The sequence below is a fragment of the Callospermophilus lateralis genome, chromosome 1 (assembly GCF_048772815.1).
Source record: "Callospermophilus lateralis isolate mCalLat2 chromosome 1, mCalLat2.hap1, whole genome shotgun sequence".
Taxonomy (NCBI): Eukaryota; Metazoa; Chordata; class Mammalia; order Rodentia; family Sciuridae; genus Callospermophilus; species Callospermophilus lateralis.
The window spans coordinates 168,703,832-168,727,616 of record NC_135305.1 but is presented as its reverse complement, the minus strand read 5'-3'; the positions used below and the strand labels follow the sequence as shown (position 1 = coordinate 168,727,616).

At 43.2% G+C, this 23,785-nt stretch overlaps 1 protein-coding gene across 9 annotated transcripts in view; it reads right to left on the bottom strand.

Annotated features, from left to right (window-relative positions):
- Magi1 (membrane associated guanylate kinase, WW and PDZ domain containing 1) overlaps positions 1 to 23,785 on the bottom strand; it is a 594,817-nt gene that overhangs the window by 176,951 nt on the left and 394,081 nt on the right. The window lies entirely within an intron of this gene.

Below are 23,785 nucleotides of genomic sequence, written 5' to 3'. Positions count from 1 at the left end.
ACACTGGGCATGGTGGCACACACCTGTCATCCCAGCAGCTCAGGAGGCTGAGGGAGGAGGACCACAAGTTTGAGGCCAACCTCAGCAACTTGGCGAAGCCCTAAGCAACTCAACAAGACCCTATCTCTAAATAAAAATATAAAAATGGGGGTGGGGATGTGGCTCAGTGGCTAAGTGTCCCTGGGATCAATCCCCCATACCAAAAAAGAAAAAAAAAAGATATGGGAACAATATATATATTTTTTTATTTTTGCAACTTTTCTCTGGGTCTAATTATTTCAAATAAAAAGCTTTTTTCGCCTGACAAATTGGCTCACTCTCTCAACAGGTGTGTCCCAAGGGCCTCCCATGCTGGGCTCTTCCAGAGGCTTTGGAATCAGCCAGGAACAAATCAAGACCAAAATGAATAAAATCATACTCTACGGCTTTCTCTCCTCCTCAGGAAACACATTACAGGTAATACCTCTGGTAGGCAGTTATCCTTTTAATAACAGCACCCCAAGTTCCCAGGCCCCTGTGCCTCTCCCCAGCGTGTGCATTAAGTTGGCAGGGTGTGGCTCTTGTCCCCTGCCCTCCACTCTTTACTCTGCTGCCTGGCATGTAGCACTTGCCTAGAACAGTGCTTGGCACATCAATAAGTGAGAGGAGGTAGCATTTCCTAAAAAAAAAAAAAAAAAAAAAAAAAACTATGCCCTTGACAAAGATCCTGGCACAAAGTAGGTGTTCAATTAATTAATGTGTTTCTTTCCTGCAATAGCACATTAAGGATCAGATGGTGGTCCACATGGACTTCCAAGCCTCTAATGACATGTCATATTTAAGGCTTTGACAGGTAAGAAAGCATGTAAGAGAAATGTTATGTGAAAAAGTTAGTTCTATTGGTAGGAGTGGGAAGGAGAAACAGAGACCTGTTCTATTATACCCCTGTGGACCCCCCACACTTCACAAACTAAGCTGGTATTCAAAAGATTTCAACAACTTGCTTTAAAAGAGAAGAAGGACCATCAAAAGAGAAAAACCCTCTAACATAGACCCCGTTGTGTAAGTTATCACATATGGTTGGCATGCAGTTGTAATATCACCTTAATATATTTTTAGCATCTGTAGGGGTTATTTTGATAGCTCTCTTTCCACTGATATTAATTTTTGTGTTCTTGGTTTTTTCTTGATTAGACTTGTTTGATTTTTATCGACTTTTAGCTATTTCACTTTCCCTCTATTTTATATATTTCTGCTCCAACTCTTATTTTTCCTTCCTACTAGCTAATTTAATTGTTAATCTAGCTTCTTTCTGATACAAGTACTTTAAGTTATAAATGAGTACTGTTTCATCCCAGAGATTCTGATCCTTTAAGTTTTTAATCATCTCTTTGTTCAAAGAACTTTTAATTTACTTTCCTTGTGCTTTCTTCCTCGACCTGAGAGACATTTATAAGTGCACCATTTAATTATGAAATAGTTGTCATTTGGGGGTGAGGTTCTATATCTCTTAAGGTGGCTGATTTCTAATGTCATAAATTATGCAGGAAACACAGTCTGCAAGATTTAAAATTTGAGAGAGAGAAATATCAAGAATTCCCTATCAGACTTGGCCAAACATGAGCTACTCACACACAAATTAAAAACAAAACCCATCCTAAGGTTCTAGAAATGCCACATGCATTCAGGAATCTGAGTTGAATGACATTTTTTCTGGACATGGAGCTCTCTGCCTGTCCTCATACCTTGAACTGCCTGATATATTTATTCATATTAAAGCAATGATAGCTCTCATTTCGGGCTCAGCTCTGTAATAGATTTCCCAAGCCTGGTCCTCTTCCAGATTTCTTTTTATCTGTAAATGTCACACATACACCCCCCCCACACACACACGTGTCCCACTCTGGAAGCCAAAACCTGAGCGATCATCCCGGACAACAACTTCACTCCATCTCTAATTTCTGACAATTTTTGTCTGCTAAATATATTTCGTGTCCATCCGGTACTATTTCTACTGCCAATGTTCTCATCCACAGTGACCTTCTGCCTGACGTCTATAATGGCTTTCAAGTTGGCATCCCTACCTATAATTCATGCCACTCACTGAAGCAGAGAAATGTTAAAAAAAAAAAAAGAAGTAAAATCTGATGAAGTCATTCCCTAGCTTAATTTTCCAAAGAACAAAATCGTTCATTTGCCCTCAAAGGACGTGTACAGTCTGATCTCTGCCAACTCTGAGCAGATCCTTCTAGACGGTTTCTGATCTCTCTGAATGGGTCTCCAAACATTTCATGCCCTACCTGCAGAGGGCGCTCTACCACCCTCAGTCCACTGCTCTATCTTTTGGATCTTGTTCCTGTGAGTAGAACTTTCTGCTAAGGGTCCTCTCGCAATCCCCCAGCCCCTGTGTCTCCCAGATAGCTCCTACTGAGCTCCATTTCTTCTTCTTTTCCTGTTTCTTTTTTATTTTTTTTTAAATGTTTGTAGTTGTAGATGGACAGCATGCCTTTATTTTATTGATTTATTTTATGCAGTGCTGAGGTTCGAAACCAGTGCCTCACACGTGCTAGGCAAGCGCTCTGCCACTGAGCTACATACAGCTCCAGCCCGAGCTCGGTTTCCTTTGACTCAAACTCCTGCAAATTCTCCATGCAGAGCATGCCAAGGTGGGTTTGCAGGACAAGAAAACGCAGGAGTGACCTTCTGTCACTCCAGAGACTCAATTACAAAACATCCCAGTCGGCCTTGTACCTGGGCCTACTCTCTTGTCTCCCTCTTGGACCATCTGCTCTGGGAGCAGCCAGGTGTGAGACCCGTCCTGTGAAGAGCCATGTGGAGTAAGAGACTACAAGTCTCCTGCCAAAAGCCACTTAAGTACATCCTTCAACCCAACCTTGCAAGTGGCTGCAGCCTCGACCCACAGCGTGATCCGCCTTCACGACAGTGCTGGAATCAGAACCACTCTGGACTGTTCCAGGACTCTGACCCTCAGATACGGTGTGAGGTCATCACAAAACACTGTTTCAAGGCGCTCAGTTTGGGGGTGATCTCTCACACAGTGGCCACCGTCAAGACCCTTGGACACATCTCATTTGGCAATTATACATCGATTGAACGAAACTGATCAATGTCCGATATATCTACTGACCAAAACCGAGCCATGTCAGTCTGCCCAGCTTTGCCCTACGCCCTCAGCTTGGAATTTCCAGTACTTTGTGATCACCCCAAGGCAGGCCCTCACACACAAGAGGTAGGTGAACTAATTCCAGCCTTCCACTTGGAAGACGTTCCCTCCGTAACTTAATCACCTTGTGAAATATGCTTTTGGTAGAGAGTTGACATATGTAATGCGAGTCTTGAAATTGGACAGTAATTAATAGGTGATCGCCGTGAGGACAGGTCCCCTAACCACAGCCCCATCCACGATTAATTTCACTCAGCAGTGGGCCTGGAATAGGGGATGGTTCGTGCCAAACTGCTTTCCACCCAAGAGCAATTAATAACAATCAAACAGGATCTGATCCAGATCGGGCTGGACTGTTCTCCTTTTCCTCCTGCAGGAGGAAGGCAGCCCGCGTAAAACAGGCTTCCTCAGCCTTGAAGGGTAATAGGCACCTCTCTCTGTCTTCCTGGGCGTGAGAGAGGAATCATCAGTGTCTAGGCAGGGGACCAAGGGTTCCTCTCTCTCTGTCTAAAAGGCTCCGTCTTGAATTGGGTTGGGTTTTAATCCTCATGGATGACAGACATCCTGTTGGCTTTTCCTCTGGAATGCTCTGTTAGTTGCAAATGGGATCATTTTCAAAGAAAAATACAGCAGTAAGTAGTACCGCAGCCACCGCAGACCGGCCTGGGACACGCACCGTGTGATCAAAATGAGTGACAGATTTTATGTTCTCCTCGTACCCTTCCCTCTTCACCCACTTCCCGAAATTCAGGTCTTGTGGTTAGAGAAAGCCCCAGTTTTGCTTCCAAGAAACACATGATTTTTCAGCCAACACTTCCAAGGGGTTAGCCATAGAGGGTAGGTTTCCCAGGCTTCTCTGAATATAGATTTTCAACTGTGGTGCTTGCTAAAAAACGTGCATGCTATTATGGTCTTGAAGTGGAATGTCCCTCAAGTCTCACAGGTACAGAGGTGGGTTTTTTGTTTTTTGTGTTTTTTTAGGCAGTGATTGAATCCCGGTAAGTCATTAATTCAGCTGAATGGAATACTGGAAGACAGGACCTCCTTGGAGGGAGGAGATCATAACAGCATTCATGCTATAGAAGGGTTGACTTTCTCCCCAGCCCTTCCCCCCCCTCTCTCTCCCTCCCTCTCTCTCTCTCTCTCTCCCTCTCTCTCTCTCTCCTCCCCAGAGGTCAGGAGCTGAGAAGCTTTTCCTTGGTCACCACATTTCTGCCATGATGTTTCTGCCTTGGAGTCAGACAACCAAGGTCTGAGCCTCTGAAACTCTGAGCCAACGTAACTCTTTCCTCCTTTGCGTTGATTATGTCAGTATGTTGGTGATAGCAACAAAGAGCTGACTTGTAGGGTACAAAACACAGGTTTTGTACCTCTCCTGGGAATCTCTGTTTTACCCACCAACTCAAGAAATGGATTCTCTAACCAGGCACAAAAGCTTCCGTGTGTCCTGAAAGCATTGCCACGCCAGTGGGCCATAAGCTCACACATGCAGATATCTGCCCTCATACAAAAGACAGAAAACTTATCAAAGAAAAAAACCTGAGGAACTTCATTCTCAAGTACCACTACTCTGGCAGATTGGGCTTCTCACCAAAGAACCAAAAGGCCAAATTATACAACTTGCACACACCAGACAGCTCAAGTCCTTCTTAGAATGGGCGAGGTTAAAAAAAATACAAAACAAAACAACACAACAAAAACGTCAAGCCACAGTGCAAATAATACTCTCCTTGGATTCACTTTCCTCAGTGATCTCACAAATAAGAAACCAACTTTAATATCATCTTGAAAAAAAATATTTTTCAGAAGATGAGCATCTGGGGGAAATTAATAGAAATGGTTTAATTTGTTTGCTTACCCCATGTTGCTTATCCTTAGAAACAAAAAAAAAGTATACTCCAAGGCACAAGACTGCATAGGATTCTTTTTATGTTCTCATGGGTCATGAAGAAAAAGCAGAGGGTTTTGTTTTGGTGTGGTGCGAAGACCGCTCAGGGCTTCATGCACGTGAGGCGAGCACTGAACCACTGAGTCACATCCCCAGCCCATGAAAAGGCCATTTTTGATCCCATTTTCTAACCTTTTTTTTTTTTTTTTTTTTTTGGTAGTAGAGGTGCTTAACCACTGAGCCCCATCCCCAGCCTTTTTTCATATTTTATTTAGAGACAGGGTCTCACTGAGTTGCTTAGGGCCTCACTAATTTGCCGAGGCTGGCTGTGAACTTATGATCCTCCTGTCTCAGCCTCCTGATCTGTTGAGATGACAGGTAAGGCCACTGCACCTGACTCCCATCTACTTTTAAATAAATCTATCTGAAAAGTTGAGGGACTTTTCCACGTGATTGATTCTGTAATATTTTCAGTTTCTAAAATACCAATTATGGGCTTGAAAATATTTATTCACATAATGACTCTATGTAAAGTTTTAAATTTACTTCTACTTTAATTTTTTTGTTGTTCTTTAATGAAATATATTTGTCTCTAATATTCCTTATCACTAGGAGTCCAATATTCCTGTGGTGCTAGGTGATATGCCATGATATAATCCAGTCTTTCTTTTAATTTGTCCCAAACCTCAAACTTCAACAAAGTAGTTATTGCTGGGGTTTAGTGTTTTTTGTTTTTGTTTTTGTTTTTTTGGTACCAGGGATTGAACCCAGGGGGCTAAACCACTGAGCCAATCCTTTTTTATATTTTATTTGGAGACAGGGTCTGAGTTGCTTAGGGCCTCACTTTTGCTGAGGCTAGCTTTGAACTCCTGATCCTCCTGCCTCAGCCTCCTGAGCGGCTGAGATTACAGGCATGTATCATCGCACCCAGCTACAGAAGTTGCTATTCCCTTTCTATGGAGCAGAATCTGGAGGCCCAGAGAGATTGCAAAAGTTGTCTCAGTTCACATGGCTCCCGGGTAATAAACAAGAACTCAAAACACATCTGACTTCAGAAGTTGTTTGTTAGTAGAACACCAAATTCTTGATATATTGAATAAAAAAAATATCTTCCCAGGGTGGTGGTAAAAAATACTGTTTTAAGACAAATACAGAGGGGATTCTCTGGTACCTCTCAGTGTTGATTGTCTATCAATTCAGTGAAAGTGACATATCACTGCCACTAAATCTGTCTCTTTTGCATTAAAAGTGTCCAATAGGTTGGCGTGGTGAAAAATGGAGTCCTATCAGTTACTCTATCCTTAAATAAGGTGAGCCTGCCACTGCTGGGACAATTTCTAAGCGGAGTTTTAGTCTGTAAAGGATCTCCTATTCAAAACATTAAAACATATATTTTCTTTTTTTTTTTAAAGGAGCACCTGAAATAATCAAATAGGACTGGAGTAAACAGGACCTGTTGCCACAGATGAGGTTATCCACCACGGGAAGATAAACGAGGGGACACAGGGAGGAGATGTCCCTGTGAGTGACAGAAAGGACACCATCAGCCAGCTCATGCACAGTGTCCACGAGGCGGCTGGCCAGCGAGGGAGGCGGTGGGGGAGATGCTGAGAGGCTTGTTGGAAATCTTCAAACACTGGGAGGTCAGGCAGGGAGACAGGTGCTGCTTAGCCCTGGGTGGGGGGAATGGGGGGTCCACTAAACTAGCTCCTTTGAGCACCAGAACGTGATCCACGGAGGGAGAGGAACCTTAGCATCTGTTCCCCAGGAAGCCCACCTTCCAGAAACCTCCACGCCTTCAGGAATTCTTTCGGACACAACATCATCAGGAGAGTGGACGGCGAACCACCAAGACAAGCTGCTTCAAGGCGCCCAAGGGTCAGAACTGACCATGTTCCTCCTAGTTCTTTTGTGGACTCTCTCCCTGAGGTTTGTAGAGCCAGGCACGTGGCCCATGACTGTCATCCCAGCGGCTCAGGAGGCTGAGGCAGGAGGATCACGAGTTCACAGCCAGCCTCAGCAACAGCAAGGCGCTAAGCAACTCTAAATAAAATACAAAATAGGGCTGGGGAGGGGGTCAGTGGTTGAGTGCCCCTGGGTTCAATTCCCAGTACCCGCCACCCCAAAAAGGGAAAAAAATAACAAGAAGGAAATCATAAAAAAAGAAAGAATAATCCACAAACTCAAAAAGAATTTGGTAGGTTCAACATTACATATCTTTATAAAAATAAATAAATAAACCACCACAAAGAAAAACCCAAACTGAGGAACCATAACTCAAAGACATGCTGAACTTGAACCAAGGAACCCTGAGGTGTTCAGCAGTAAGCCTGGAGGGAGTGGCGGTCTAAGAACCCCTGAAATCACAGCAAGTTTTGGGAATTCGCTCACACGGGCACAGTCTATTAGCAAGGGTTGATAAATTTCATTCTACTTTATTTCTCTAAAAAGTTTGCTAAGTCAGTACATAAAAATTGTACATATTAGATGAATGGATAAAGAGACTGTGGTCTATATACACAATGGAATATTACTCAGCATTAAAAGAGAATAAAATTATGGCATTTGCAGGTAAATGAATGGAGTTAGAGAATATCATGCTAAACAAAGTAAATCCAAAAAAACCAAAGGCCGAATGTTCTCTCTGATAAGTGGATGCTGATCCATAATAGGGGGCGGGGGCATGGGAAAAATGGAGGAACTTTGGGCATAGGGTAGGGGGTATGGGGGCAGGAAAGATGGTGAGATGAGAGGGACATCATTACCTTAGGTCCATGTGTGACTGCACACATGGTGTGACTCTACAGCATGTACATCCAGAGAAATGAAAAGTTGTGCTGCAATTGTGTACAATGAACCAAAATGCATTCTGCTGACATATGTACCTAATTAGAATAATTCTAATTAGAATAAACAAACAAATAAATAAAGTGTACATATTTATGAGGTCCCTGTGATATACTGATACGTACATGCACTGTGTAATGTTCAGACCCATGTACACACATCTTTCTCCTTTATCATTTCCTTTTGATGAAAACATTTCAAATCCTGTCTTCTAGCTCTCCCCACCTCTTTTAAACCAGGAATACTGTACCCCTGAGCTACACCCCGATCCTTTTTCACTTTATTTTTAAGACAGATTCTTGCTAAGTTGCCCAAGCTGGCCTAGAACTCAGAAAACTCGTGCCTCGGCCTTCCAGCCAATTGGAATGACAGGTGTGTGCTGTGCCTGGCTTCTATACAATATGTAATTGTTATCTATTGTCCCCCACTGTGCAACAGAATACCAGAACTTATTTCTGCTACCTAAGTGTAACTTGGATGGAGCACTCTTTATTGGAGGGGTTGATGGGTTTGATTCCCATTTTAAAAGGCATCTGGGCCAGGCAGGGTAGGGTATGCCTTTAATCCCAGTAAGTCTGGAGGCTGAGGCAGGAGGATCGAAAGTTCAATGCCAGCCTCAGTAACTTAGGCCCTAAGCAACTTAGTGAAACCCTGTCTTTAAAAAAAAAAAAAAAAAAAAAAGTGAAGGGCTGAGGATGTAGCTCAGTGGTAGAGCACCCCTGGGTTCAATCCCTAGCACCCCCTCCATTAAAAAAAAGAAAAGAAAAAGACCCTGAACTGCCCTATAATGAGATTAAGAACCAAAATCTACTTTCCTCTAAAAGACTCAGAACCTTAGGGTGTTCAAGTTGAGAGAACTTGGGAAATCATTTATATCAGTTCTTACTTACTTCACTTTAATAAAATCCAGTGCTGGGGGTGGGGTTGAGGCTCAGAGGTAGAGCACTCGCCTAGCACCGGTGAGACCCTGGGTTCGAATCTCAGCACCACATAAAAATGAATGATAAATTAAAGATACTGTGTCCAAATACAACTAAAAAAAAAAAAAAAAACGCTTTTGAACATCACGCCATCACTTTATGAAAGTTTCCTAATAAATTAAGACAGATCCACTTAGTTAAACCACAGTGGTCAGAGAAACCCACCTCAACTTGAACAAACCTGTGATACACATGTATTTATCTTTTTTTTTTCCTGGAACACAAAACCATAAAACACATCATGTTTTTATCAAATCTAAGGCAACAATTATAATGTATGAGGCAATAAGGGGGGAAATGCTGCCAACCAAATTATAAAATGTCACTGACTATATAATCTATTTTAATTTCTGAAACATTGAAGTGTAGAAAACTATATGTTTTAGAAGGGAAGAAATACGGTATATTACAAAAAAGCAATGCTTTGGTAGATGTGACTTTTTTTTCCCCAGTGGTTCATGGACTTTTATTTTATTTATTAATTTTTATGTGGTGCTTAGAATGGAACCCAGTGCCTCACACATGCTAAGCCAGCACTCTACCATTGAGCCATAACCTCAGCCCCATTTTATGACTCTTTCTTTTTTTTGGGGGGTGGGGGGTGGGGAGGGTACCAGGGATTAAACCCAGGCACATTTTACACCAAGCCCCAGCCCCAGCCCTTTTTATATTTTATTTAGAGACAGGGTTTCTTTGAGTTGCTTAGAGCCTCGCTAAGTTGCTGAGGCTGGCCTTGAACTCATGATCCTCCCGCCTCAGCCTCTGGATCCACTGGGACGACAGATGTGCTCCATGGCACCTAGCACTCCTTCCTGACATAAACCATCCTTATAATTCTGAGTCTATGATTTCCAATTTGGGTTTATTTGAAATGGAGCGATGATACAAAGACACTTGCAAAGCATTTGAAGTGCTTTAGAGTTTTTATGACGACTTCTTCTACTTTACCATCTTTACCTTCCCCTGATTTAATAACAATTTTTAGGCAACCAGCCTTTATCACGTCTTCCTAATGGATTCACACTAGTTTTCAAGGAAACAGAAATTGTCTTTCGCCCTCACTTACATTGCATTGGTTTAAGTAATATTCAATTAAACTGTGTGAGTAGCGTGCAAGGTAAACAGGCACAGGCAATTTGGGGAGAAAACAAGATATCAGTGGAGAGCAGGTGTCTCGTGGAGGGACAGTAGTGAGCGGGTACATCAGGTGGCAGGTGCTTCTGCCTCCAGGTGCTCAAGACCTAGAGGAGTCTCCTGCAATACTGAGGAGGGCAGACTCCAAGAGGGGTGGCTGCCTCAAGAGGTCCTAGAAGACACTACAACTGCCACTCTGCTCCCCCGTGGGTCTCCTGCTCGGGGGCAGCCAGCTCCTGTGTCCTGAGGTCCCTCGAGTAGCCCAATGGAGAAGTCCACCTGAGCTCTTGCCAACAGCCAGCTAGAAACGGCCAGGCACGCAAATGGGACATCTTGGGGGTGTGTGTGACCTCCAGCCCCAAGTGTGCCTCCAGAAGACAGGAGAGACCCGGGCTGGCACCTCAGCTGGACACCTTTTTTTTTTTTTTTTTACATGATGTGGAGTGTCACCAGTCATGTACTCAAATGGGAACACAGGAAAGTTCTGTCCCATTCATTCCACTGTCTTTCCTGTTCCCATCCCTCTCCCTTCCCTTCATTCCCCTTTGTCTAACCCAGTGGACTTCTATTCTCCCCACCCGCTTACTGTGAGTCAGCATCTGCATATCAGAGAAAACATTCAGTTTTTGGTTTTTTGGGACTGGCATCTTTCACTTAGTGTAGTCTCCAGTTCCACCCATTTACCAGCAAATGCCATCATTTCATTCTTCTTTATGGCTGAGTAATATTCCATTGTGTATAGAGACCATGATTTCTTTATCCGTTTTTTGTTTTTGTTTTTTTCTGTTGAAGGGCACCTAGGTTGGTTCCATAGCTTAGGTGTGGCCACGTGACTGTAGTATTTCAGCTGTGCACTTAGATGCAACTCCCAATCACTGCTTACTTGTTTGTGACCCCTATGCCAAGCGTTGCTATGCACGTTAATGATATCAGGATGATAAGCCTTCATAGTCCTTATGGTCTCAATCACAAAGGCCAGTACTGGGATGTAGCTGCGGGGCATGTTAGTGTGTCCAAAGCCCGGGTTCTATCCCTTGCACAATGAAATGCCATCAAACAATGAAAAAGAGATCTCAGGGAGGTGTTAGTGCCTGGCACTTAGGAAATTATAATAAATGCAGCTTTCAGGAGGAGTCAATAGAGCGATATTTAGGCTGCCTCCCTCGTGGAGGCTGGGCTCCTGGAGAAGCAGACAGAACTACCTCCCTGCTGGCCTCAAGGATCTCTTAAGCTTTTTTTTTTTTTTTGTACCAGGAATTGAGCTCGGGGGCACTGAATCACTGAGCCCCATCCCCAGCCCTATTTTGTATTTTATTTAGAGACAGGGTCTCCCTGAGTTGCTGAGGGCCTCACTTTTGCTGAGGCTGGCTTGGAACTTGTGATCCTCCTGCCTCAGCCTCCGGATCTGCTGGGATGACAGGGGTGGGCCACCGTGCCTGGCTCTACCCGAAAGCTTTTGCATGTTCTCTGTTCCACAGCTTCCCGTCTCTCACAGCCACCCTCCAGAAGTCAGGGAAGACAAACGACCTCATGAGTCCCGCACCATCTCCCCTGCCTACAGAAATAGAGGACCGATCTTCTAAGGAAAAAAAAAATTAAAAATTAAAAAAAGGCCGAAAAGATCTATTTTAAAGTTTGCTTCCTTCCTTTCGCAATCTCGATGTGCTTCACAAGTGCCCTGATTTCGGTATTTGCGCTGCCATCTTCTGCCCCTGTACTTGGCCTCCTTCCACAGCTAATTCTGATTCTCCTTGTTCGCTGAATAGCTCCAGCCAAGGCGAAGAGACAATTAGATGGCATGAGGATGAATGAGATTTTCTTTTTTTAAAGAAAAAGATCCCTTATAAATAACTCCCTGCAGAAATCTCGAAATAACTGTGGACAAAGAATTGTCAGTTTACAATACTAACAATATGAAGACCAAAAAAATAACAATAAAAATAGTAGGCCATGCAAGCGCTATTCCTGAGTGTCTTAGGAAATCAGAAATAGGCACAGCATCGTCTCTGGTTCAACGGCCACCTAGAGATGGATTTGCTTGACATTTTGATGTCCTAACAATGATTCGAACCCACGACCAAGGTCTTTAGCAAGGGCACCGCTTGTCAAAAATGCTCTTACATGCCCTCTCTAATTTCTTTTTTCCATCAGTTATAGATGGACACATTTTATTTATTTATTTACTCTTCCTGTGGTGCTAAGAATGGAACCCAGTGGCTCACACATGCTAAGGCCACCGCCCCAGCCCCTGTCACTAATGTGTGACACAGTAAGTCTACGGGTCCCTCCTTGCCTTCTAACCTACCAAGGGCAGAAACGCACAGTTTCCAAAGGCTTTACCCCAAGTGAGGTTTCAACTTAAAAATAGACAGGAGCCAGGAAGATCCAGATATTCTCCCCAGAGAATATCAAAATAGACCTTGCTCGGGCTGGGGCTGTGGCTCAGAGGAAGAGCACTCACCTAGCATGCGCGAGGCACTGGGTTTGATCCTCAGCACCACATCAAGATAAAATAAAGGTACTGCATCAAGGCCAGCTGACCCACTGAGACAGGAGGGAAACGGTTCTGTCCTCCCCAAACGTGGACACTCACCCACAGGCACCAACACAAGCACCAGAGTACACATACACAAGTGCGCAGGAATCACTGACGGTGAAACCCATCTCTAGTGACAAATGGCAAGGGGAGAAAAAAATTGTGCATGATCTAAAATACCTTTCTCATTCTTTCTCCTCATTATTGGATGCTGGGGCCTACATCAGGCTAAATGGAGCAGAAAACAAAATCTTGTGTTTTTAATCAAAGGTTTATCAGAGTTCTGGCTGTTCATCTACCAGAGGTAGCCAAATCTACCATGTTAATATGAAGACAAAAAAAAAAATAAAAATAAAAATAGTGGGCCACAAAAGCGCTCTTCCTGAGTGCCCTAGGAAATCAAAACTAGGCACAGCATCCTCTCTGGCTCAATAGCAACCTACAGATTGATTTGCTTAATTAAAATAGGTAGGAACACCCGCCACCAGGAAATATTTTGCAAGACTGTAGGAGTAGTTAAGAATGAGTCACCTGTAATCTCAGCAGCTCAGGAGGCTGAGGCAGGAGGATCATGAGTTGAAAGCCAGACTCAGCAACTCAGTGAGGCTCTAAGCAACTCAGTGAGACCCTGTCTCTAAATAGAATACAAAAAAGGGCTGGGGATGGGGCTCAGTGGTTAAGTACCCAGGGTACCTGATTGGAGGGTAGGTGCCAGAGATTGGATTAGGGGAACTTGACCACTGAGCCACATCCCCAGCCCTATTTTGTATTCCATTTAGAGACAGGGTCTCACTGAGTTGCTTAGGGCCTTGCTTTTGCTGAGGCTGGCTTCAAACTCCCCATCCTCCTGCCTCAGCCTCCCCAGCTGCTAGCATCAAAGGCATGCACCACCACACCCAGCTACTTATGATATTTGAGGCCCTTTGTGTAAAATATCATCGCAGCAGGGTTAGAAAAGTCGTGATTATCGCTGGATAGGCAATTACAATCTTGTGATCTTATCTATCTGACTGCATATCACAACCTTCATCTGGAGAGACTGTCATGCCTAAATTTGAAGGAATTCCCACCTCCTGCTCTCTCCAGGCCCACCCCAATCTTGGGACAATTACAAAAGGTACTTATGGCCTGCACTGCCAGCTCCCCTCTACAAAAATCAGACAGGCAAGAGTGGGAAAGAGCTCTATGGAAGGACAGCCATTAGTTCCTCGAGTGAGATAAAGTCCTAGGACTAAAAGCACAGGTGGAATTGTGCCATTCATCATCTCATCAAATCTAGGGGGCTCCTTAAAGAAGGAAGAGGAAGGGGAGAAGCGACATGTGATCATCATCTACTGCTGTATCTGGCAGGGTCTATTTACATTTAATTTAGGCTGAACAGGAGCCGCGCAAATCTCTTTAGCACTTAAACATCTCCTTCAAAGGGATGTCAGGATAAAATCCCAACGTCAGCATCCATGTCAACACCAAGGGAGGAATCTTTAAAAGCACCGTCCCAAGGGCACCTATTTACCAGGGAAAGGACACCACTAGAGAGCCAATTAAGATGAAAGGCTGGAGAAGGACCGAGCGTCCACCTGAAGACCAAGCCTGCAGTCCTCCTTCGCACAGCTGGGGAAGGAGCGGGGGCGGGGCGCGGAGGGTTCCTGCCTGCCTCCCCAGGCTACCGCCATGCTTTGCAGCAATGAAATTTAAGTCATTGCAGACTAGACCCAGGCCTGCGTGCTTTTGGCTGGTTTTGCACAGGAGCTTAGAGCGCCCTGGTTCCATCCATCTAAGCACTCGGGTTGATTCCTGGTTACGGTGACAGCGAAATCCTTCGCCATAATCAAATCAGGGAGCAGAATGGGGCCCTCCCTGTGCAATGCAGCCGGGGCGTCACCGCGCAGGGGCGGAGAGCTGACTGGATGTTACCCATGCTCTGCTGATCTGCTCGTGGATTTCAGGGGTGCCTGTAGTCCCAGGGGCTCAGGAGGCTGAGGCAGGAGGGTCAAGAGTTCAAAGCTAGCCTCAAGCAACTTAGGGAGGCCTTAAGCAACTCAGTGAGACCCTGTCTCTAAGTAAAATAAATAAAAAAGGGCTGGGGATGTGGCCCCATGGTTAAGCGCCCCTGCGTTCACTCCCCACCACCAAAAAAAAAAAAAAAAAAATGATGCTAAACTGTATGTCGATTTTTAGCTCAATTTTTAAAATTAGTTGCCAAAATTTAAAAGTTTGGGAGAAGTTACTGGAAAAAAGCCAACAGATTTCCAGCTTGTCTCTCTCCGGGAAGGGCCTGCACTCTGCTGCCTGGCGATGGATGACTGGAGCACAGCGATGATGTCCCTTTACATGCCCCAGTTCTCCCAGGTCCCCACTACCCCCTGTTGTCAATGTGCACAGCACACTTCAAGTATCTGGGTCAGGAGTTCCCAATAGGGTAGGTGTAGGGTGCTTGTGTCTATGAATTATGAATCTTCCTCCCAGGTCTAGCAGAGGGGCTTATCAATACCCGGGAGCGCTGGGGGTACCGGGAGAAGGATGTGTCTGCTTAGCGGAACCACCATATGATGGTTGCCTGATTTCAAAATAAATGAAGTGGGCTGGGGATCTAGCTCAGTTGGTAGAGCGCCTGCCTGCATGCACAAGGTCCCTGGGTTCAATCCCCAGCACCACCATAAAAATTTTAAAAATTAAGAAAAAAAAAAAAATAAAAGAAATGAAGGCTTAAAATAAATGGATGTAAACAGAGACAAACTTGCAATGCTCTGGGAGTCACTACACACGGAAAGCTCTGCGCAGTCACAGCTTCATGACATTCAGACCCCTGCAGGGGCTGAGGGCAGCCAGTCCTGGGAGATCCACTCTGAGCTGAGGTTCTGGGCCTCACTCTCTGCAGAGCCCTCTGTCACTGCCAATTCCTGGTGACCGCCTTGATGGCCACCAACAACACAAAAATCTCCCTCTTCTTCCATGGTGACAGGCCCAGAGTTATGTCCCAGAAATGGGTGTGCACAGTGCATGAACAGGAAGATTAATTTTAAACGGGAGAAACTTCAGTTGCATGGAGTTATTTTCTAGTAAGACACCTCACTTGAGAACGTCCCTTCTGGTCCGTTTCTGTGTTATTTTCTACGTGACTGCTGGGAGTGATGTAAAATGACTTGCAGGTCTTTGTCCCTATCTGTTGGACAGAGGTGTCCTGCCTATCTCCCGACTCCCAGGGGGCATCCAGGAGCTGGGTATGAAGGATTCCGGCTGTCACAGGAGGAAAGGTTAAATGCTACTAGCATCTAACTTGCAGGTACTTGAGATGGTGCTGCACAGGGACATTGTCCCACCCAAGTGGCCCTGAGTTTAAAGATAGAAAAAAAAAAAAAAAAAAAAAAACGAAAAGAAAGAAAGAGGAAAGGAAAGGAAAATAAAAGGAAAAATCATAATGACTCCCATTAACTACCAGCTTCAGGAATTTTCACATATGATCCAGAAAGCAGAATTTCCAGGTCAGTATCAGAACACGAGATCAGGAGCCCAAGTCCCAGCTACAGATCATGAATACCCTGTGTTCACCTGCAAGCCCGTGAGCTCTCTGAACCTCTTTTTTTCCCACAAGTGGAAAAAGAGGCCCGTGAGCCCTGCTCTGCTTTAAAGTACTCTGCATTTTGTTTTGTTTTCCTCTTTTTTTTTCCATTTTTTGTATAATATAAAACAAAACATATTCAACTTTTAAAAAATCCTATTCAAAAAAACAAATGTGTATCTGTGGATGAATGGATAAACAAAATGTGGTACATCCATGAATGGAATATCATTCAGCTTTATTAAGGAAGGAGATTCTGACACATGTGACTACATGAACCTCAAAGACACTCTGCTAGGTGAGATGATCCAAATACCAAAGGGCAGATACTGCACGATTCTTCTTAATACCAGGTACCAAGAGTGTCAGGGACCAAAAGGAGAACTGTGGCCATGAGGCTCACAGGAGGAGGAATGTGGAACTGTTGTTGCACAAGTACACAGTTTCAATTTAGGATGGTAAAAAAGTTCTGAAGTTAGATATTGATGACGGGTGCCGGACTTTAAGAATGTTCTTCATGTGGCTGAAGCTTACACAAAAAAATGGGTACCATGGTAGACCTCATGTATAACTTACCACAATAAAAAAAAGGTTAAAGAGGGCTGGGGTTGTGGCTCAGTGGCAGAGTGCCTGCCTTGCATGTGTGGGGCACTGGGTTCGATTCTCAGCACCACATAAAAATGAATAAACAAAATAAAGATGTATATGTATAACTAAAAAAAATTTTTAAAAAAGGTTAAAAAAATTTCTCCATTCATAAAATGAATATATGTACATTATAGAAATACAAGTAAAAATATATATGTACACACACACATACACCACACACACATATATACACAAACACACACACACACACACACACAATCTTTCCTCAACCACATTCGTTATTTTGTTTTACACCTTTCCAGGATTTTTTAAATCTTAAGGAGCCTAGAAGATTAAAAATATTTAGGAAAGCCGGGCACATGGAGCACACCTGTAATCCTAGCAACTCAGGAGTCTGAGGCAGGAGGATTGCAAATTCAAGGCCAGCCTCAGCAAAAGTGAGGCCGTAAGCAACTCAGTCAGCCTGTCTCTAAATAAAATGTAAGAAGGGCTGGGGATGAGTGTCAATGGTCAAGTGCCCCTGGGTTCAATCCCTGGTACAAAAACAAAAAAGAAAAAGAAAAACAGAATAAGAGGTGAACAGAAACTAAACTCTTTCCCACCATCCTGCTCCATTTCAGGTGGCCTGGTTGTTTGGGAATCTCTTATAAAACAAGGTTTCAAAAGAACTTAAAATAAAATAAATAAACTCTTGATCAATTTGGGCAACTGTTATCTGTAGAAAAAGTACATTTCAATTTTTTAAAGAATTTCGAAAATCAGATGCATTCTCTAATTTTGTTACCTCCAAGAGAACAGACAGAAAGCCATTTCTTTTTCCAGAAACCTATAAACCAGTTTGTCTTTTACTGTTTTTCATTAAAATTTTAAACATGAAGCATGTTCCGGCAAATGAAAAACCCAAATGCACCTGCCCACAGGAGGGACAAACTGCTAGGAAAATTCCATTTTAAAAGTTTCCATGGTTGAAACTCAGATGTCCTCCTTTCCCTTTTATAACGGTATGCACTCATTTCACACAACTTTGGTCAAAGCAATATAAATAGATAATACAATTTTTTCCCCTCAAATTCTGTATTTTGGAAAATAAGGTAGAAACGATTTTTCTGTAATTTTTTTAAAATCATGAATACATGTAATAAAGTGCTATCACCCAAAGAAAATGGTATCATGTTATTTACAAGGGTATTCAGATAATCTCTGAGTAAATTCTAGTAAATGCAAACCATTTAACAAGTTTACTATACGTACCTTCTAAGAGCAATCATTACTAGGACATGCCATGGGTTTACCCAGAAACAGCTATGACCCACTAACTTCTCTAAGTAATTTACACCATTTTTTATCATACAGAGAGGTCAGAGAATGCAGCAAAGAGTAACTAGATTTTTTTTGGGGGGGAGGGTACTGGAGATTGAACCCAGGGGCCCTTGACCACTGAGCCCCATCCCCAGCCCTGTGTTGTATTTTATTTAGAGACAGGATCTTGCTGAGTTGCTTAGAGCCTTGCTGTTCCTGAGGCTGACTTTGAACTCATGATCCTCGTGCCTCAGCCTCCAGAGCTGCTGGAGTGACAGGTGTGAGCCACCGTACCCGGCAGTAACTAGATGTCTAAAAGGCCTTTGGTTAGAGTTTTCCTGTGACGTCCTTGGTATGAGAGGAGCCGAGGGTGATTGGACAAGCACACCCAAAGGGTATTGACTGACAGGTCCCTTGTGAGACATATAACAAGTCTCCATTTTTAGTTTTGTCAAATTTAATGATGTACATGCAAAAATGGCATGCTAGCCCAAAAGAGCATTAAGACATTGCTAATGATTTGATGAATAAAATGAAGATTTAAAATCATTTTGTCAGCCTGGACAAATTGAACTTCACAAGAGAAGATTAAGATCAAGCAACTCAGCAAGTCCCTGTCTCTAAATAAAAAATATAAGCTTTCATGCACAAATTGGAGGAAAATATTTAGTAAGAAAGGACAGAAACTACCCTTTAAAAGAGTAGCTATGTAACAAAAGAAAAGGAAGGTGTTAATCCTATTTTATTATGACTAAACAAGAATGTTCCAGAGAAGCCCAGGTGTGTAACTTTAGGCATGTAATATGTGCCCCGCACCCTACTCAATACTGGCATCAATACAAACTCCAAGGTGAGCAATACCTGAAACCATTTTTATGGATAAGTCAATTGTGACTCAGAGGTTAGAGGATGGTCCAAGGTCAAGTGCGTTTAGCAAGGGGGAGGGGAATTTGCCCAGGCCAAGTCAGAGCAAAACCAGAAGCTAGGAGCAAACTCAAGTGACAATCACTGACATGGGTAATGATGCAAAAATCCTCAACAAGACTTCAGCAGATGGAATCCCACCACAAACAGAAGACTGACCCATTAAGGTCAAGGCACAGAAGACTGGCTTAACATCACAAAACCCCCTCAGCACAATTCAGCCGCACTCATGAACTGAGTTTCCTTTACTAAAAAAGAAATCCTGAAATATTATCTCAATAGATGCAGAAAAAGCTCTTGAGAAACTCTGACACGGATTCATGATTTAAAAACAAACAAACAAAAGTCTTTGGCAAACTGTAAATAGCAGAAATATCCCCAACCTCAAAAAAGGGATGTAGAGGAACCTGCAGCTAACCTCCTACCTGGAGTTAGAAGGGAGCATGTTTCTCCTTAAGATCAGGAACAAGACCGAGGCCCCAGCCCTGCCACAAGGGAAGGGAGATGAAAGATGATCAGATAAGAGAAGCGAACCTGTCACTTCTCCCAGATGACAGACATGGCTGTCTATGTCAGGGTTGGGCAAACTGGCTGTTTTGTCGATAAGATTTGCAGGACACAGTCACACCCACTTAGTTAGGACTCCTGTGGCTGTTCTCACTTTACAAGGGGCAGTGATGTCATTGGTCCAAAGATCATTCCAAGGAGCCTAAAATACAGACTATCTGGCCTTTTAAGAAAGTTTGCTAAACCACCCGCCACCCTCCATCTATGGAGAAAGTCCGATTCGATGCCTGAACCACTGCAGAATTCAAGATCAATGTACAGAAATCAATTCTATTTCCAACTCCTTGCATATTTCCATCAATTTGTAATCAGAACTTAGAATGTTTAAATAGCACGGATAATCGCACTGAATACATATGTAAGACCCAGGGATAAATCGGACCAGAGGTGGGAATGATCTATGTAAAAAGTAGAAAAACAATTACTGTGAGGAATTTAAAAGATTGACTCTATTCATGGGCAATCGTTTCAATTTTCGTTTCCATTATTTATTTTGTGAGCCCAGGACCTTGCACCTACTAGGTAAGTCCTCTGCCACGGAGTTACACCCTACCCTCCAGAGGCAATACTGTGAATGTGTCCATTCTTTCCATATTGATCTATATCTATATATTCAGTACCATTCTCAATCCAAATCTCACATAGAGAACTGGAAGAAGTGATTTGAAAACTCATATGTGAAATAGAAATACTACAGTAGGCAGACTATTGTGGAAATAGAGAATAAGTTTGGAAGAGTCATATCAATTAATTTTAATTTTTTTTTTATAAATCCCCAGGAACTAAGATCATGTTGTAGTGGTGTAAAGATACATTAATAGTTCGATGGAGGTTTAAGAACCCAGAAATACATGGTAACTAGACAGCAAAACTGGAAAGGTGTTTTTGCAGTGAAAGAGGGTTTTTTTTTTTTTTTTTTCCAGTAAAAAGAGGTTTTTTGCAGTAAAAAAAAAGGTTTGGGCTGGGCACGGTGCACATGCCTGTAATCCCAGTGGCTCCAGAGGCTGAGGCAGGAGGATTACGATATCAAAGCCAGCTTCAGCAATTTATCGAGGCCCTAAGCAACTCAGTGAGACCCTGTCTCTAAATAAAATATAACATAGAGCTGGGGATGGGGCTCAGTGGTTCAGTGCCCCTGTGTTCAATCCCCAGTACCAAAAGAGAGAGAGCGAAATGTTTTCACCAAATGCTGTAAAAATAACTGAACTTCCATATTAAAAAGAAAGAAAGAAAAAAACCCTTAAGCTCAAAGTAAAACCATAAACCAAACAGTATAGAATGTATGAAAGGAAACAGGAGAAAACCTTTGGGGCCTGAGGCTATACAAATGATCCATAAAAGAAAGAACTAATAATTGGAATTGCAACAAAATTTAAAACTTCTCTAGACTGAGCACTGTGGGTCACAACTGTAATCCCAGTGGCTCGGGAGGCTGAGGCAGGAGGATCTGAAATTCAAAGCCAGCCTCAGCAACTTAGCAAGGCCCTGAGCAACTCAGTGAGACCCTGTCTCTAAATAAAATATAAAACAGGGCTGGGGATGTAGCTCAGTGGTCAAGCATCCCTGGGTTTAATCCCTGGTACCCAAAAAAGGAGAAAGAAATGAAAATCAAAACAACAATGAAATGCCACCATAACTATTAGAAAGGTTAGAATTAAAAAGACTGGCCAAACCAACTATCTGTTAAGAAGGTAGAAAAACTGGAACTCGCCTACGCAGCTGGGTGGGGATATAAAATGATACAAACACACAGGAACAGTTGGTGCATCTCCTAAAAAAATTGAGATAACCATATGATCCAGTCATTCCACCCCTAAATATTTACCCAGGAGAAATAAAAGCCTACATCTGTACAAAGCCCTACACACAAATGTTCATGGCAGCTTTATTTATAAGAGCCCCCAACTGGAAAAAATCCAAATGTCCATCAACAGGTAAAACTATCAACAAATTACGGCATACCCATATAATGCGATACTACTTCAGCCATAAGATAACAAACTCCTGCTAACGTGTGACAGCATGAGTGGAAAATTATACTAGTGAATGAAGCATAATTCACTATTATGCTGTCAATGAAGCCAGACCCATCCCACCAGGAAAAAAAAAAAAAAAAAGGAAAGGAAAAAGAAAGCGCACAGACTACATGATTTCATTCAAGCAAAAATCTAGGAAAAGCAATCAAATGCGTAGTGATTGAAAATGCATCAGTGGGAGCGTGGGTGAAGGGCTAGGTGAGAGCGATTAGTCAAGGAAATGCATCAGGAATGCTCATTCTCTTTGTGTTTTTAAAAAACATTTTCAAAATGTAGTTGGACACATACCTTTATTTGATTTATTTTTATGCATATGTAAATATATGCATACACACACACACACACACAGAGGTGGATTTCATAAAATCTTATTTATAGCTTGCATGCTCGATATTTAGGGCAGCATTTTCTCTTCCCAAGTCTCCCAATAATCAGTTCATGCATATTGATAATCTGTTCGACAATAATCCTAAAAGTGGCTTTCTGAAAATTCAGCTCAGGGCATTAGAACGATCAATGCAGTGATACCAATAACATGACATATGACAGAGAGACATGAAATTAGTGACAATCCTTGTGCATCCCATGCAGACAATACTAATCAATCAATGCCCTCTTCTCCGGGAACCCAGGGTGCTTCATCACTGAGCCACATCCCCAGTACCACCACCACCACCACCCTTTTTTTAAATTGTGAGACCCGTTCTCATTAGGTTGCTTACAGTCTCACTAGGTTGCTGAGGCTGACTTTCAACCACGATCCTCCTGCTTCAGCCTCCTGAGCTGCTGGGATGACAGGCTTGCGCCACTGCGCCCAGCGAGGAGCCCATTTCTATTCAGGACTCATATATTCCAGGAAGCCTCCTGTTGACTAAGCTCAGGTCACAGTAAGTTTGCCTCTGTCTGAGTCCTTTTAACGTCATTCTGGGCTAGAACTTCGCACACTTACCTGCAGCCAGGATTATCCTCTGAGCGTGTCCCCTCTCACCCACAGAATGACTAAACCAGCATCCATGCTGCAGAGTTGTCATGAGGACGAGAGATGACACATGGTCATCAGCAGAACATAAGCGACATGATCCCAGGGATCTGCTTGATTTATATGACTCTGGCACAAAAAATAGTGCTGGTGTAAAGTAAGTGCTCTATAAACAGCTATTAAATAAATGAATATTAAAAAAACAACTTTCATGGCCCATAAAGAGAAATCCAACCGCCCCACACACAGTTACTATTCTATAAGAACTGATCCCTTTACAGGCAATTACCACGAAGACATCTGTTATGCCCCTTAAAATCATATGTCATGACAGATTTGTAAAATTAGAGGTCAAGACACCTGTCACAGGCAGATTGAGGTCAAGGAGGAGCCAACGAAGCCCAGTTCTGAGGTGCAGACGTTGAAGGGGTACAAAACCAAACTAGTCATTGGGAGAAAGAGGATTTCTTACAATATCTTATTTATTCATTTAGGTCCTGGGGATTGAACCCAGGGGCTCTCTACCACTGAGCTACATACTACCAGCCCCCCGACCACCTTTTTTTAAATTTTGAAATAGGGTTTTGCTAAGTGCCCAAGGACGGTCTCACATTGCAACCCTCCTGCCCCAGCCTCCTGAACACCTGGGATTATAGGTGTGGGCCACCATGCCCGGCTCCTGCAATATTTTCCAAAAAACAAGTTTAATGCAAAGAATCTATGATAGACAAAACACCAGTTTTACAAAAACGAAAGATCCGTCACAGCACCCTTCTGAGCCATTCAGAAACCAGCGGGAAAAGGAAGTCAGGGCTGGGCACACAGCTCTGTGATACAGTGTTTGCCTCGCAAGCAGGAAGCCCTGGGTTCAATCCCCAGCACCACACACGCCAAAGAAAGAAAGTCAGGCAGCTGGTAGGTCTTCATACAACACGGATTCTTACAGAAATTACATTGTAACAGAGTCCATCTTAACTGCTAAGGTCTTGAGCACTCCCTTAAACCACGTGCCCAAAGGGACCACCTTGCTAGCTTCCCACAACCCCCACCCTGCACAGTAGTCACAGCATTCCTAGAAGAAACAATCAAACGTCCTCCTCTCCATAAAGTCAAAATCCAGCCTGTCCCCGGTGCCTTACCTCTGCAACACATTCTCAGCCCTCTACTATTTTCTATTTAGAGGCAAAGCCTTGCTGCATTGCTTAGGGCCTTGCTAAATGGGGAGGCTGCCTCTGAATTTGCAATCCTCCTGCCTCAGCCTCCC